The following is an 18327-nucleotide window of genomic DNA, read 5'->3' on the forward strand; positions in this document are numbered from 1 at the left end:
CTATGGCCCCTAATGTATAGTCTATATACACTTATCCCTCAAATATTATTTATAATACATACCCCTCAAGCACCATTTAATATATATTTTAAATTTAAAAGAAACACTTATATCCTTCAAGTTTTCTCCTATTTTTATTTGGAAAAAGAAAATCCATTTAATTTATAAAAAAAATAATAAAATATTAAACCATTAAATCATATATATTTTTTTAAATAATATAAAAGTCTAATTATTGGAGCAAACAAAATTAAAAAGTAACAAAACATAAAATGAACTTTGTATCTATCCATAACCATAACTTACTCGAAATGATATCATTTTTCTTGTCTGGAACTATATGAAATATGTGATTCTTATACAAAAGACGTGCACCCTATTGTAAACCATGAACATTTATTTTCACAAAAGGACATATAGATTTGCTCAAATCAATTCAACCTATCCCAATTTTTATTTTTATTTTTATTTTCGGAATTACACACATTTTGTTAAACAAATTGTAATTATTGTGTTCAAACCAGAAAGTTTATGGAATTTTACTATAGAAACTAGTTTGAACTAGGGCTGGGACTGGGTTGGTTTTTATCCACCAACCGACCCATTACCGACCATATTTTTAGGCGGATAATCAAATTTTAACCGACCCATCGAATCGGGTCAAAAATTTCAACCAACCCATTTGTAATGGGTTGGTTGGTGGTTTCTAATATTATCAAAAGTTGGTTGACCGATAATTATCGGTCATCCAGTTATATTATTAAAATCTTACTAAAAATATAAAATAAAGGCCGTGTTTTCTTAAGTGAATATTGAATTATCAAAATAATTAGTATTTTAAATTTTAAAAACAATCAAAGGAAAAAAAATATTGACCTAAATCTTCCACCGGTTTTTTTATGCCGAAGCTTAAACAAAAATGCCATAAAACTCCACTAAAAATTTCTTGTGCATGTTTGAAATTACTTTGAATTTCCTAATTATATTTTTTCGTTAAATTGTTATTAATTATTTTGAACTGATAAATGATGATCGCACCGTAGCATCACGCAGAATATGAATATTTTTACTTAAAATTTGATTTTTTTTAAATGAACTAGGTGACGAATATAAACCATCAACCGACCCATTCCGGAACCAAATATTCGGTTGCCAACCATCAACCGACCCATAAAGGTTGGGTCGGTAACGGTTTTAGAATTTGAGCAAAAATGGTTTGACGAATGGGTCGGTTTTTAAGCTGGTAATCGACCGACCCAATCCAGTCCCAGCCCTAATTTGAACCCACGAATGTTTACTAGAGCATGAAACATGATTTAGGGGTAAACAACATAAACCCTTATGTGTTAAGGAAAATCTATACTAAACCCCCATGTGTTTCGTTTTTGTTTGCGTGAAAACCCTTTTTTTGTTAATAGTTAACGCCATTAATAATAGATTGTTTTTTTTTATGGAGCTATAGTTAACCCCCATGGTACATTTTTCTTACAACACATGGGGTTTAACGCAACACTAATTTAATCATTTAAAAAGCCGAACACTATTCAGTTATAATGTTAAATACAAAATATAATAGTTGGTGCGTTATGTTTTAAAAACTCATTTCTTTCGTTTTTCAAAATTCCAGTTTCTGTTGTAAATAATATGGAAAAGTGGGTCTTCCTATCCTAACACATGAGAGGTTGTAACCTCCATATTTCACTATTGATTCTCAACTTCCCACTACCCCATTATCCCCACACATTGTAGTGATTGTAACTCCTATGTAACTCCTTTGTAACTTCTGGTGGATTACACCTATATAAATGATAATCTCCCCTTCCCTAAATACCCACAATTTTCTCTCTACGGATCTTGTTTACTTGCCATGTATTCTCTCATTCTCTCTCTATTATTGTTATTTACATTCTTATGTATTTCCACAAACACAAACCAAAGAGCTAGATAAATAGGCCATTTTACAACACGTTATCAGCACGAAATGCTCGTCGTGATCGTGGAAAGACAATCGTTCGTGGGACTAGGATACTTGAAGAATTTGTGATTCAGGTGCTCGTGAAAAATGAACCATTTTTGGCACGTGGATGGTTGAAGAACTTGTGATTCGAGTTCGTTCCTGAAATGGTAATCTTGTTCAAAGAATACAATAAATTCTTCAACATTTGGGTTTAAGCGTTTCAAGTAAGCCGTAATCCCTTGCAATTTCGATTTCGTAAGAGATGCACTAGATCTATTTAATGGCATGAAATGCATGAAATACATATTTATCTTCAAGTTATTACTTTATTTATACCGTGGATAATTTCAAAATATGATGTGAATCGTAATTATTGGAATCATGCTTAATATGTTATAGTATGGTATATAAATATCACAATGATTGTTTTTTGGTATGTGGTGTAGCAAATTATTTTATGGTTAGCGACGATAAATGTGTGATTGTATATTGTCAAAGGATTATGATATCTTGCTGGTTTATTCCATGTTTCGAGGATTTGATATGAAATTGTATTATGAATGTTTTATCATAATATTTAGAATACAGTGGCACTAAGAAGTTTATGAATAAATATGCACTGTAGAATGAGGGGTGAATATATTTGATGATAAATGTGAAATTGTTTATGTTTCTTACTGAACGTGATTGTAGCCATATTAATAGAATTTTCTTTCTTGGTTGAATTTGTATTGCATGAATTGTTAGAAAATTTTGCTACAATAACTTGGTCATTTGATTTTAAGATGATCTAATGCACTGCTGATACTTGATAGCATTATGGATCTATTTAGTTAATTCATGAGTATCTACCGGAATAATTTCAGAAGTAGTTCGTGGAATTTATCTGAGATTGTACATGCTATATATATTGTTTATATTATTTAGCATGTTATATTTTATATATTTGACAATTTACAAAGTCTTAATTGCATGAATATTTTGGTCCATCTCTAATGGAGAATTCTATTTAATTGATCCATCTGCCATATGTAATTTTGTGATATGAAAATGGTTAAAAATATTTCGTTCGTCGTTATGGTTTATCGTATGTAATCCATGAATGTGTATGAACATGTGGTGTATGAATTATTAGACCAGAAGTTCTAATATGTGCAAAATATTCATGAGATTGTTTATGGAGGTTACATTCCCATAAAACAATAATACTCCTTATTGTATTTGATTTGAGATAAAACACATGAGCAAACTCAAGTTTATCCAACTTAATTTATTTGATGAAAGTTATATTAGTTGTAGAATGGATGTTAAGATCCATACGCTTAGTGATCAATTGAGAATGGTCGTTTTCGAGGATAATTTATTAAGTAAATCCTAGAAGGCTGAGATTATGTTTCTGATTACGAGATAATTAGATGAAGTCCTTCGTCTGGACTATTCATCAAACGAGGGTCCGCATAAAGAATGGGATACCCTGGCTAGTCGTTTTGATTACCAAAAGACAATACACTTGTCTGAAGCAAGGAACAAGTCAATTCATAAACGATTTATATATGAATTTTAAAATCCCAATAGAGCTCAAAAATCAGAACATACACATATGTTTTATATATGGTGGATCTAAGCATTGGTCGCGCACCTGAAGTGCGAAGAACGTTGGGGCTGGAGATACAAATAATAATACACCAGCATAGACTGAGTTGGTAGAGGTAAATGTTTTCAATGTATAGCGCATCACTCAGCTTCCATACTTGGGCACATCTGACCAAATAACCCATATTGGGATATGATTGAACTGGTGATTTCATGCATTATGTTTATTTTATTACTCGGGTTTATTAGTTTATTGAATTTCAATCATCTTACTTCATATGCTCATGTTATGAACTATATTCGTATTTTGATTATGTTTAGTTTATGCTCTGGATCATATATTTATGTCATTGTATGTTCTAAGTTAATTATTATGTTATTCAGTGGTGTTTGCTTGATGAATTTATTTAGTACCTGAAGTACTGAATATATGTGATTAAATTTATATAACTCTCTAGACATGACATATGGGGGTAAATGTTTGGTAGATAGTGCGGCAACACATACTATCCTGAGAGATAAGTCGTACTTTATTAATTACATGTCTATTTATAGCAAGACCTATTTGATAACTAAATGAGGCACATGTAGTTTTGATAGATGGTTATGGTGATGTCCACATTATGTATCTCATGGCACAATTTTGCCCATTAAAGTAGCTCATTTTTCTCCACGTTCCAGTAGAACGTTGTTAAAACTTTAAAGATATTTGAGCTAATGGTTATTATGTTGAAACCATTGAAGACAAGAAATCGAATAAATGTGCATCATCTCTAACATGTACGGCCAGAAGCGTATATTGGGAAAATTAGAGGAATTGTCGACCCGGTTATGCCAGAAGCATAAGTTGTCGATTGCTCGAAATTAAGTAATTTGATTATATGTCAGCATACGCACATACATATAATGATTCAATTCATTTCTTGGAGGTAATCCAAGGAGATATATGTGGACTATGTATCACCATTTTCAACTAAAATTTACAACCTTAGACATGCGATCTCTTACCCGCTCTAATTGCGGACTATCACTTTGATGAGACTGTCTTCCCGCCATTAGGGGGAGAAAAGAACGTTCACACTACCGTTCCTGAAGAACGGCGTAAAGTCGTGTGAGACGACCCCATGTCTCATCAAGATCCCCTACATCAGAGAATTGATACATAGATTAATAGATCATCCATACTAATGTTCCTGAAGAACGACGTGAAGCCGTGTGGGATGAAAATATAGATTTGCAAGTAATGTGCATCGTAACTTCCCGAAGAACGGCGTCAAGTCGTATGGGACGACTTAGAAATCCGAAAAGAACGTCCATACTAATGTTCCTACAGAAAAATATGAAGTCGTGTAGAACGAATAATGCTAGACCCATTCTCTGATTTGAAAAAGTGACGAGATCTCAAATAAGTCTGCAAGGATAGATGTTCTAGAAGGACAATTACGGGTAGACCATCAATCCATGCTAACTAGTCTTGCCTCCCTTCCTAGGAGAGGGGGAGCGCAATGGGACCAAAGGATTCTCACCCCCGGAAGTGGATGAATGCCCAACAATCGAATCCGGTTAGCACTAGTACAAATGTGATCCCACCTAATCCATCTCATAAAATAATCTCGGACTATGGATTCGTCCTGCAGACGAAGTCGGGGGACGCCTCGACATTAATATCCATTCCCGCGAATTGAAAAAACTCGGTTAGTTATTCATGCATGAATGAGATGTGGTATTGGGATGAAATGATCATCGATGAAAAACTTCTCTACACAGTAGCTACTGAACTTTTTATCGAGTGATGATATAAAACCTCGATCAATTGATAAGCGTAAACAAATGGATGACGGCCGAAATGAAAACAAAAACAATCCAAGATGAATTTGATTCCTTGATAAAATGAAGAGTGTAGAGTGTTAGAGTAGGTGACCAACAAGCCAACTTGTGGCTGTGGTCTTTCGTATTTATTATTGTAATAAACGAACTTTTATTCGTATTAATGATAAAACACATTGGCATTCTATATCTTTGTCCCTTTGTCACAAGCATAGATATAGTCCTTACAGTTATTACAAGTACTAGTAATTGATCGTTAGGATCGTGAGATATTTACTTAAGTATTATAACTGTTAAACGTGTTCCTAGTCGAAGGGTTACGCCACTAATGAGGATATCGGCCTTTCCCATTAAGACTAGCACTTAGTGTATGTGTACTGCATCTCATCAGTAAACGGTATTGTGATATCGGCATGCATAAGTGGGTGCTCGTAAGTTGACGAGTTCACTGAACTCCCTCACCCTAGAAATCTCTAAGTGGTTCCCAATAATCGAGTAGAGATATCTATGGTATAGTTGTACACCATTAGTCCTTATGACCTAGACATCACCGTGACTTCACTAGAGGACCAGCTGTATCGTGACCTGTCCCTGAGTTCCACCGAGGACCATCCCAAGGGCCAGTGTTCGTGCAGTCCGAAATCTAGTGGGAGGTCTGTGCATTGTAGTCGGGGATTCGATCGCTAGAAAAGTCTTGGATGTCCTGTGTGTTCTGAAAGTTTGTAATCATTCTAAGTCTCTGGCCAGAGCTGACTAAGTGATGATTAGAGAATTCGATTCTCTAAGTCATGCACGTAAGGATTACAACACTTAGAACGATCGCACCGTTATCGAACATATAAAGAGGTCTCGATGAACCAATGCCTCTAGTTCGATCGGGACATATGAATCGAAGGGACCGTACTGTACGTTAACTATATCTGAAGGTTCTTGCAGGCACTTCATTTGTATCTAGGGAATCATGACGCGTAGTTGCTAGACGCCAATCTTGATTCGTTGGGTGATTAAGGTGAAACGAGCTTCATCTTAATCGTAACTCGAAGGGGACGAGTTTTGACCACAAAGGGTTGTGGGCCCACGGCTAGCTTACACCTGAACCATCGAGGGTCACACTGCTCGTGCACATGAGATCTTTGAATAAACGGTCATAGATAAAATAGTTTATCTTTGCATGATTGGAAGTCAATATGATTGAGTCCAACATTCATAATTTGGAATTATGAATGAGAATAAGAAAAGGAAAAGAATAGGCGAACGTGTTAGTGAACTTTCTAAATCAGGAAGTTTCCAAATTTAGAAAGTCCACTGAACTAGGGTTTCCACTTTTGGAAAGTTGGAAAACAAGAGATGGCACTCGTAATGACGAGGAAGTTATAATGATTCCGAAAATGTAATCGTTGCAATTTTTCGGTCATTGAATTGAGAGAGACGAGCAAGTAAAGGAACTAACGAGCTTAAGCTGTTGGGCCCAGTCCAACTTAAGCCCGCTAGGGTTTTATGCAAGGGACTATAAATACATGATTTATAGACCTTGCACAAAAACAACCAACCCTAACCCTAGCGGCCGTCCACCTCTCTCTCTCGCCCCCTCTCCCGCGCGGCCACCTCCGCCGTTGGCGCCGCCCCGTCGCCGGAATCGGCCATCCCTTGGCCGATCCATTTCGGTATTCTTTTCTCCTTTCTTTTTCTTCCGTTAATTCTAACTACTTCGTGTCTAGTGCCACGTTTTAGTAGATCGAAGTATACGAGGTGAAATCCGAGAGGAGGAAGATCGTAGATCGAAGAACCAAGGAGCAACGCACGAGCCGAAGCCGCACGCTGCCCCACGCGCCGCCCCGGAAGTCCGCGCGTGAAGCTCACGCGCCGCCGTGGCCGTACACCGCCGCTGCTCCTGCTCAATTGCTGCCCCGATTCTACGGATTGGTTTCCGTAGTAATCACGACGTGCTAATCGCCCCTACCTCACGCTTCAAGAGGTAAACACACGAAACCCTAGTTTCGTTTTTGAGTTTCGTTTAATCTATGATTTCATGTTTTGCTTTGTATGATTTTATGTGATTATGTGTAATCGATTAAATCATTGCAAGCATGTTATTTGGTTTAAACGCGAGCATGTTAACCGTTTTAATTCGGCTGAAATTATTAGCATGTGAATCGTTTTTAATTTCGCTGGAAGCGCAAAGGTACGCAATTAATTGAATTTATTTTATCGGGCATGTTCTTATGTGTTTTGAACTCGTTTGAATCACATAAATTTTTGTTTTCCGCTGCGTATGCGTGCCCGAAACCCAACAGTGGTATCAGAGCTCGTTGCGCAATTAATTGCGTTCGTGTTTATATGCTATGATTTTATGCATGTTCGATTTATTAAAGTAGTGATTGTCGTATTATGTAATTGGGAGTTTTCGTAAGTTTAAAATATTTTTGAAATATTGTTTAGAATTTTTCCAGCTTTAAAATTGTTTAAAATTGGAAAATCGGATCTGAAATTATTTAAAAATGTCGGATTTTTAATTGTTCGGATCGAACCGGTCGAACCGGCCGGTTCGATGGTTGTGTACGATTTAGTTGACCGAATCCGCGTGGATTCGGGTCGGTCAGACCGGTTCCCGGTCCGACTGACCCGGCCCACTGATTTGGGTCAGCTGGACCGGACAGAACCGGACCGCTTCGGTCCGAACCGGTTAGACCGGTTGGGCCGAACCGGTTCACTGAAAATAAAATTTTTTTTTTTTTTCAGATTTCTAAAATTAAACTTAAAACAAATTGATTTTAATTTTTGGAAAATTATTTTCAATTAATCCCAATTAGATAATTGGATCGACAATCATCTATTTCAGTAAATAGGTGTTAGATTAATTAAATTGATTTAAATTGTTAAATTGATTTCAATTAATAGAACACATATATAATATTGATTATATGTTCAATTTAATTAGTAGTACCTCAACATTATTTGAATGATTTATGCTAGTTGAGGTTCTATAATTATTTTGAAAAACCCGATAATTAATTAATGTAATTAATTATGAAATTAGGTCGTATGTTCCTCTTAGGACAATATGCGTTTCCATATACCTTTAGAGAACATAGATGTAGGAATCACATAGACCAATCCAATACTTCTGATGAGATAAAACATTTTAATAAAATCCCTCATTCTTAATTCAATTAAGAATCATTTCAAGCTATAAAGAAAAAACCCAATCTGTTGAGTTATTTCTTTCCTTCTGCCAACGGTTGGATTATGTGTAGCCCTTTACTATAGTGCAGTAAGCCGTGTTAGCGGGGAGTGCTATGGTAGAGTAAGCTGTAATTCAATTGACATAGTGATGAAGGTAGCCATAGAAAAGGGTTATGTTGAATTAACGTGGTCGGCTAGATTAACTAGGGACTGCATTAGTTTGGCATAATCGAGTTCTATGAGCATCTTTGATTGGTAGGTTAGACTTGACACACGACGATTTTGATATTCGCGAGATTAACTTAGGTCATTATCAAGTGTGAGGAAAATTAATTTAGGGTCATATTGTGGATATGATTGATTGTGATCTACCTTTGGGCAAATATAATCGGGCTAGATTAACTACGGGTTATATTTGTCTATTGGACCTAAAGCCCATTAAGAAAAATCAGTTTTCTCGTTTGTCTACTAGAGGGAAGTGGAATTCGATAAAATTAGTGGGAGAACAATTAAATAACACAAGACCAAACATTTAATTGTAACAATCATTTAACGCGAATCTCTAATAATCCTCTTCTCTATATGTCTCAGATAATCATGTCTAAGAATCCCATAATGTCAATCCTCGACAATAAACTCAATGGCCCTAATTACCTAGATTGGTTGCGTAGTCTTAAGCTTGTGCTAACTGTTGAGGGGCGTCTCTATGTTTTGAACGAGAGACTTCCCGCCACTATACCTGCCACAGCGACTGATGCTGAAAAGGAAACTTATGAAGTTTGGAAGAAAGATGACACTCATGCTAGGTGCTATATGATAGCCGCCATGGAGCCCGCGCTTGCGAGGAAATATGAGTCTCACTTGCATGCTTTCGATGTAAAGGCTCATCTCGATAGCATGTATAGTGAGAATATTAGGGCATCGAGGTACGCTGCTACAAAGGAGTTGATCACGGCGAGACTGCGCGAAGGGACTTCGGTCCACGAGCACTGTCTCAAAATGATCACTCTCCTTGAAAAGCTAGTGAATCTCGATGTCACCCTCCCGGCCGAGCTCTCGTTGGATTTGATCCTGTTGTCTCTTCCTAGTTCCTATGAATTGTTCATAGTGAACTTCAACATGAACAAACTAGATCCTCCCTTGGATGAGTTAATGAACATGTTGGTCAGCTTCGAGTCCACCATTAAGAAAGAGAAGTCTGTTCTCATTGCTGCTACTTCTGGAAAGAAGAGTTCTTTCCAAAAGAAGAGAAATGAAAGAGTTCCCTTTCCAAACAGCAAGTTCGAAGTGGGTGAAGGTAGTGGGGGCCCCTAAGGCGAAATTCAGCAAAACGTAAGGAGATAGGTCAAAACCCCGCACAACTTTGGCACGCTAGATTAGGTCATGTCTCTTTAAGAAGGATGAACGATTTTGTTAGTGAAGGACTGTTCTCTTTGGAGGACGTGAAATCACTACAAATTTGTGAATCTTGCCTTAAAAGGGAAAATGACCAAGTCACCCTACAAAGGGAAAATGGAACGAGCCGAGGGTCTTTTGGATTTGATCCATACAGACGTATGTGGTCCACTAAGTGTTAGTGCGAAGGGTGGATATAACTACTTCGCTACCTTTACCGACGATTATTCTAGGTATGGGTATGTGTACTTGATGAAGTACAAGTCTGAAACATTTGAAAGGTTCAAAGATTTTAGACACGAAGTGGAAAAGCAACTCGGACGAAGTATTAAGAAGCTGCGATCCGATCGTGGTGGAGAATACTTGAGCATCGAGTTCATTGACTATCTAAAAGAAAATGGGATACAGTCCCAATGGACTCCACCGGGAACTCCTCAACTTAATGGAGTATCCGAACGTCGGAATCGAACTTTATTGGATATGGTTCGATCAATGATGGGGTTCACAAACTTACCGGCATACTTGTGGGGTCATGCACTTCGTACTGCCGCGTATTTGCTGAATAGAGTTAACACCAAAGCAGTTAAATCCACACCGTATGAACTTTGGCATTCCCGGAAACCCAATTACAAACATATTAGGATATGGGGTTGTCCCGCTTATGTGAAGCGGTTAGTGGGAGATAAGTTGGATAGTAAATCCGACTTGTGCTATTTTGTGGGGTATCCCGAAGACTCGATGGGATACGAGTTCTACTATGTCAAAGAAGCAAAGACGTTTGTTTCGAGAAATGCCACCTTTTTGGAAAGGGAGTTTCTATCCGATAGAAAGGGCAGCATGATAGAACTAGAAGTAGTTCAAGAACCACAAAGTGAAGTTCAAACACAAGAACAAGCAATCGAACCAATACAACAAACCACTAATATACCTCCTGAACCTACGGTACGTAGATCCGAAAGAGTTCGGAAAATGCCGGATAGGTTATTCCTCCTCGAAAATGATGAAGATCATGTTGATCTTGGACGAGATCCAAGAACATACAATGAGGCCGTATCGGATGCGGACATGGGACATTGGCTAACTGCCATGAAATCCGAAATGGACTCCATGTACTCCAACAAGGTGTGGACCTTGGTAGATCCACCTAAGGGAATTGTTCCTATAGGCTGCAAGTGGATCTATAAGAAGAAAATTGGAGTGGATGGAAAGGTATCGACCTATAAAGCTAGATTGGTAGCAAAAGGATACACTCAAAGGCAAGGTGTTGACTATGAGGAAACCTTTTCGCCAGTTGCGATGCTGAAGTCCATTAGGATTTTGCTGGCCATAGCTGCGTGGTACGACTACGAGATATGGCAAATGGATGTGAAGACCGCCTTCCTTAATGGAGATATTGAGGAAGAAATTTACATGGCGCAGCCGGAAGGCTTCATATCTTCTGGAAGTGAGCAAAAGGTTTGCAAGCTCCAGCGATCCATTTATGGATTGAAGCAAGCATCCCGTAGTTGGAACATTAGGTTCGACTCAACTATCAAAGAGTTTGATTTTGAGAAGAATCCGGAGGAACCTTGTGTATACAAGAAGGTTAGTGGGAGGGCAGTGATATTTTTAGTGCTTTACGTTGACGACATTCTACTCATTGGGAATGACGTAGGAATGTTACAACAAACGAAAGCATGGTTGTCCACACGTTTCTCAATGAAGGATTTGGGAGAAGCATCTTATGTATTAGGAATACGCATCTATAGAGATAGAGCGAGAAAGATGCTTGGTTTATCCCAAAGCCTGTACATAGACACCGTTATGAAACGGTTTAGCATGGAAGAATCCAAGAAAGGATTCTTGCCAATGTCCCATGGGGTTCGTCTCTCGAAATCTATGTGTCCCCAAACACCTAGTGAAATCGAGGAGATGAAAAGGACGCCTTATGCTTCTGCCATAGGAAGCATAATGTATGGCATGCTATGTACGAGACCCGATATTGCGTATGCTGTGAGTGTCACGAGCAGATATCAGTCTAACCCCGGCCCGGCTCACTGGAAAGCCGTGAAAGATATCCTCAAGTACTTGCGAAGAACTAAGGATATATTTTTGGTCTATGGGGGTGCCGAGTTGAAATTAGAGGGTTTTACCGACTCTAGTTTTCAATCGGACGTGGACGACTCAAAGTCGAATTCTGGATTTATATTCACGCTTAATGGTGGTGCCGTGTGTTGGAAGAGTTCCAAGCAAAGCACGACGGCTGATTCCACTACCGAAGCGGAATACATTGCAGCATCCGAAGCTGCAAAAGAAGGGACTTGGATAAGGAAATTCATCCAAGAGTTGGGTGTAATTCCTGATGCTAGTGATCCAGTACCGTTGTACTGTGATAACACCGGAGCCGTGGCGCAAGCTAAGGAGCCACGATCTCATCAGAAGTCGAAGCATATTCTGAGGAAGTATCACGTGATCCGAGAGATCATTGATAGAGGTGAAGTTAAGGTAGAACGAGTCACCTCGGAAGAGAACGTTGCAGACCCCTTCACGAAGCCTTTACCAAGATCGGTCCATGAGAAACATCGAGAGTCGATGGGATTGCGGTTTATGGGTAGTTGGCTTTAGGTCAAGTGGGAGATTGTTAGAGTAGGTGACCAACAAGTCAACTTGTGGCTGTGGTCTTTCGTATTTATTATTGTAATAAACGAACTTTTATTCGTATTAATGATAAAACACATTGGCATTCTATATCTTTGTCCCTTTGTCACAAGCATAGATATAGTCCTTACAGTTATTACAAGTACTAGTAATTGATCGTTAGGATCGTGAGATATTTACTTAAGTATTATAACTGTTAAACGTGTTCCTAGTCGAAGGGTTACGCCACTAATGAGGATATCGGCCTTTCCCATTAAGACTAGCACTTAGTGTATGTGTACTGCATCTCATCAGTAAACGGTATTGTGATATCGGCATGCATAAGTGGGTGCTCGTAAGTTGACGAGTTCACTGAACTCCCTCACCCTAGAAATCTCTAAGTGGTTCCCAATAATCGAGTAGAGATATCTATGGTATAGTTGTACACCATTAGTCCTTATGACCTAGACATCACCGTGACTTCACTAGAGGACCAGCTGTATCGTGACCTGTCCCTGAGTTCCACCGAGGACCATCCCAAGGGCCAGTGTTCGTGCAGTCCGAAATCTAGTGGGAGGTCTGTGCATTGTAGTCGGGGATTCGATCGCTAGAAAAGTCTTGGATGTCCTGTGTGTTCTGAAAGTTTGTAATCATTCTAAGTCTCTGGCCAGAGCTGACTAAGTGATGATTAGAGAATTCGATTCTCTAAGTCATGCACGTAAGGATTACAACACTTAGAACGATCGCACCGTTATCGAACATATAAAGAGGTCTCGATGAACCAATGCCTCTAGTTCGATCGGGACATATGAATCGAAGGGACCGTACTGTACGTTAACTATATCTGAAGGTTCTTGCAGGCACTTCATTTGTATCTAGGGAATCATGACGCGTAGTTGCTAGACGCCAATCTTGATTCGTTGGGTGATTAAGGTGAAACGAGCTTCATCTTAATCGTAACTCGAAGGGGACGAGTTTTGACCACAAAGGGTTGTGGGCCCACGGCTAGCTTACACCTGAACCATCGAGGGTCACACTGCTCGTGCACATGAGATCTTTGAATAAACGGTCATAGATAAAATAGTTTATCTTTGCATGATTGGAAGTCAATATGATTGAGTCCAACATTCATAATTTGGAATTATGAATGAGAATAAGAAAAGGAAAAGAATAGGCGAACGTGTTAGTGAACTTTCTAAATCAGGAAGTTTCCAAATTTAGAAAGTCCACTGAACTAGGGTTTCCACTTTTGGAAAGTTGGAAAACAAGAGATGGCACTCGTAATGACGAGGAAGTTATAATGATTCCGAAAATGTAATCGTTGCAATTTTTCGGTCATTGAATTGAGAGAGACGAGCAAGTAAAGGAACTAACGAGCTTAAGCTGTTGGGCCCAGTCCAACTTAAGCCCGCTAGGGTTTTATGCAAGGGACTATAAATACATGATTTATAGACCTTGCACAAAAACAACCAACCCTAACCCTAGCGGCCGTCCACCTCTCTCTCTCGCCCCCTCTCCCGCGCGGCCACCTCCGCCGTTGGCGCCGCCCCGTCGCCGGAATCGGCCATCCCTTGGCCGATCCATTTCGGTATTCTTTTCTCCTTTCTTTTTCTTCCGTTAATTCTAACTACTTCGTGTCTAGTGCCACGTTTTAGTAGATCGAAGTATACGAGGTGAAATCCGAGAGGAGGAAGATCGTAGATCGAAGAACCAAGGAGCAACGCACGAGCCGAAGCCGCACGCTGCCCCACGCGCCGCCCCGGAAGTCCGCGCGTGAAGCTCACGCGCCGCCGTGGCCGTACACCGCCGCTGCTCCTGCTCAATTGCTGCCCCGATTCTACGGATTGGTTTCCGTAGTAATCACGACGTGCTAATCGCCCCTACCTCACGCTTCAAGAGGTAAACACACGAAACCCTAGTTTCGTTTTTGAGTTTCGTTTAATCTATGATTTCATGTTTTGCTTTGTATGATTTTATGTGATTATGTGTAATCGATTAAATCATTGCAAGCATGTTATTTGGTTTAAACGCGAGCATGTTAACTGTTTTAATTCGGCTGAAATTATTAGCATGTGAATCGTTTTTAATTTCGCTGGAAGCGCAAAGGTACGCAATTAATTGAATTTATTTTATCGGGCATGTTCTTATGTGTTTTGAACTCGTTTGAATCACATAAATTTTTGTTTTCCGCTGCGTATGCGTGCCCGAAACCCAACATAGAGACCAGTAGTTCCTACACCTCCTTGAATTTCACCCATGGGAAATAAGTGAGTACTCACAAAGAAAAAAAATGAGATTGGGAACCAGAAGATTCATCTCATAGCTCAAACGAGATTGGGAGCCAGAAGACTCATCTCATAGTTCAAGGAATAAAATGAGATTGGGAACCAGAAGATTCATCTCATAGCTTAAACGAGATTGTGAGCCAGGAGACTCATCTCATAGCTTTAAACGAGACTGGGAGCCAGGAGACTCATCTCATAGCTCAATCAATGAAATGAGATTGGGAACCAGAAGATTCATCTCATAACTTAAACGAGATTGGGAGCCAATAGACTCATCTCATAGCTTAAACAAGATTGGAAGCCAGGAGACTCATCTCATAGCTCAATCAATGAAATGAGATTGGGAACCAAAAGATTCATCTCATTGCTCAAATGAGATTTGGAACCAGAAGATTCATCTCATTGCTTAAACAAGATTAGGACCCAGAACACTCATCTCATAGCTCGAACGAGATTTGGAGCCAGAAGACTCATCTCATAGTACAATGATTTATCGGCAAATGAGATTGGGAGCTCGAAGACTCATCTCATAGTTCAAGGATTTCCTCAGCAACCTGAGATTGATTTTAAACAGGTATACTCTTTCATGGTGAAAGTATCTTACGGGGATCTAGATACAAATATTTATATGAAAGTCCCTAAAGGACTATGTTTCCCCGAAACAATTAGTTCCAGACCACGGAACATAAACTTAGTTGGGCCGAGACATTTACTTAAATTGAGGCTTGAAATATTCCGGAAGAATATGATAATATCCTAAGTGAGTAATTGCTTCGGAAGAGAATATGTGAACAATAATTGATTTTGATTGTTCCCATTACTACACTTTATGAAAAAGGACATGAACTTGATTTGAACTCCTGGAGAAATCAAGTAAGAGAAACTCAATTGTTGAAAATTTGAGTTCAAGATCAAAGATCTAAATGAGACTAATTTGTTGTCTTTGCCAACTTAAAATTATCATGTCAATTATATTTATGTCCATCAATCGAATTACATCGAGAAGATGTTATGGATAAAGAGAAATTATCGAGTAACACCTATGGGAGTTGGAAAGTGGAAAAGGTCCAATGATTCATTCCGTCCCATGGAGCAGGACGAAGAAGTGTTAGCACCAGAAGTGCCATATGTAAATGCATATATGCATTATTATGCTTAACTCCATGTACTCGATATGATTTAGCTTTTTCGGTAAATTTATAAGATAGACTTATCTCACCTTACCGACACGCCCTATGCATCAATGAATGAGGCGAAACTTGTGGTTTATATTGACATTGACTAGAAGTCATATCCACAAAAAGCTCGTTCCCAATCCATGGTTTAGTATTGGGAAAATAGCTATGTCTTGGGGTTCTACGAAATGTACCTCAGTTGTCACTAGATCAAATCATGCATGATGTTTGTTTCACGAGATAGTGAGTGAATGCACATGGCCTGAAGCCATGATTAGGCATGTTTGAGATTCCTGTGAATTGACTAACATAGAAGATCCTACGAGATTGTATTTTACTGTAATACAGTATGCATTGAGCAAATGAAGACGGGCTTCATTAAAGTGACAACTCAATGTACATAGCTTTGAAGTTTTCTTCAATCAGCAACAACAATAGCCTAAACAAATAATGATCCCGCAGATCAAAATTTGAGATAACTGCTCCAACTTTAAGAATAAGTTTTGCCTAAAGTCAACTTTTGAAAACATGTTAAGGCTATTGACTTGAGTAGATTATCCGAGTTCACTCCCTTGTACATATCAGGGGGAGTTAACTTGAGGGGGAGTATCGTGTAGGTACTCAGTATCCAGAAGATACCCGGGTGCCCTGTTGTACTCTTTTTCCTGTGTGCGAGGTTTATTTTTCCTACGGGGTTTTCGTTACTCGCCAAGGTTTTAACGAGGCAACACATGCTGATTGGAAAGATTGTGCGTTGTACTCTTTTTCCTAACCGAGGTTGTTTTTTTTCCCACTGGGTTTTTATTACTCGGAAGGTTTTAACGAGGCAACATGAAAAGCACAGTAGTGTTTTGATAGGAATCCCCAAGGGGGAGTGTTGTAAATAATATGGAAAAGTGGGTCTTCCTATCCTAACACATGAGAGGTTGTAACCTCCATATTCCACTATTGATTCTCAACTTCCCACTACCCCATTATCCCCACACATTGTAGTGGTTGTAACTCCTTTGTAACTTCTGGTGGATTACACCTATATAAATGAGAATCTCCCCTCCCCTAAATACCCACAATTTTCTCTCTACGGATCTTGTTTACTTGCATGTATTCTCTCATTCTCTCTCTATTATTGTTATTTACATTCTTATGTATTTCCACAAACACAAACCAAAGAGCTAGATAAATAGGCCATTTTACAACAGTTTCAAATTTTTTTATACAATTTAATTTATTAATGTATTTATAATTTTTTTTCTTCTTTCTGTCGTCGCTGACCGCCGGCCTACGACGGTGTTGATTTTTTTTTCGGAAAACTCTTTCCTTCTTCAATTTTTTTTGGCCGTTTGAACAGTAATATTGCTGTGGTTGACAGTTATATTAACTATATTACTGTTTAACATAGTAATATTGTTATATTACTCTCTAACACAGTAATATTAAGTTATTAAGCACCCCAATTATGTATGCTGATGTCACAATACCGTTGACTGATGAGACGCAGTACACATACACTAAGTTCTTATCTCAAATGGGAAAGGCCGACATCCTCATTAGTGGCGTAACCCGTTGACTAGGAACTACGTTTAACAGTTACTATACTTAAATAAAAAAATCTCACGATTCTACTTGATCTATTTATAGTAATTAAGTAATTGTAAGTACTATATCTATGCTTATGCAAGGGACAAAGATATAGAATGCCAAAGGGGGATTTATCATTAATATGAAATAGATTATTTACAAGTAGCGTGAGAAAACACAACAATTAGTTGGCTCTTGGATATCACCTACTCTAACACAATTTGCGTCTGTATAGCCTCGGAATTGAATTTATTTTTTTTTGTAGTAGTTTTCTTAGAATTTTCAGTTGGTTTTCGCTGATTTTAATTTTTTTGTAGCAGTTTCTATTCGATTTTGGCAGGCGTTTTGGTTTTTTGTTAAGAACATTGTTTTTTTTTACCAACTGATTTGCATATCTATATTTATAGAGTTCGCTACTAAAATTTTGTAGTGAATTTCGGTAATTTCATAGTGGATATCAATAATTTCGATGTGGATTTCAGGTAATTTTCGTTGTGGATTTTGATAGTTCTAGTGGATTTTCGTTGTGGGTTACATTATTTAGATAGTGGATTTTCGTATTGGAATACATTAATTACATAGGGTTTTTCAATAAGTTTATAGTGAATTTTTGTAATGGAATACTTTAATTACATAGTGGTTTTCGTTAATTAAATAGTGATTTTCGATAAGTTTATAGTGATTTGAATTTGTTAAATTTTTTTATATCGAAATGTGA

The sequence above is a fragment of the Erythranthe guttata genome, chromosome 4, assembly GCF_056151865.1.
Source record: "Erythranthe guttata isolate IM_541 chromosome 4, IM_541, whole genome shotgun sequence".
NCBI classification, from domain to species: domain Eukaryota; kingdom Viridiplantae; phylum Streptophyta; class Magnoliopsida; order Lamiales; family Phrymaceae; genus Erythranthe; species Erythranthe guttata.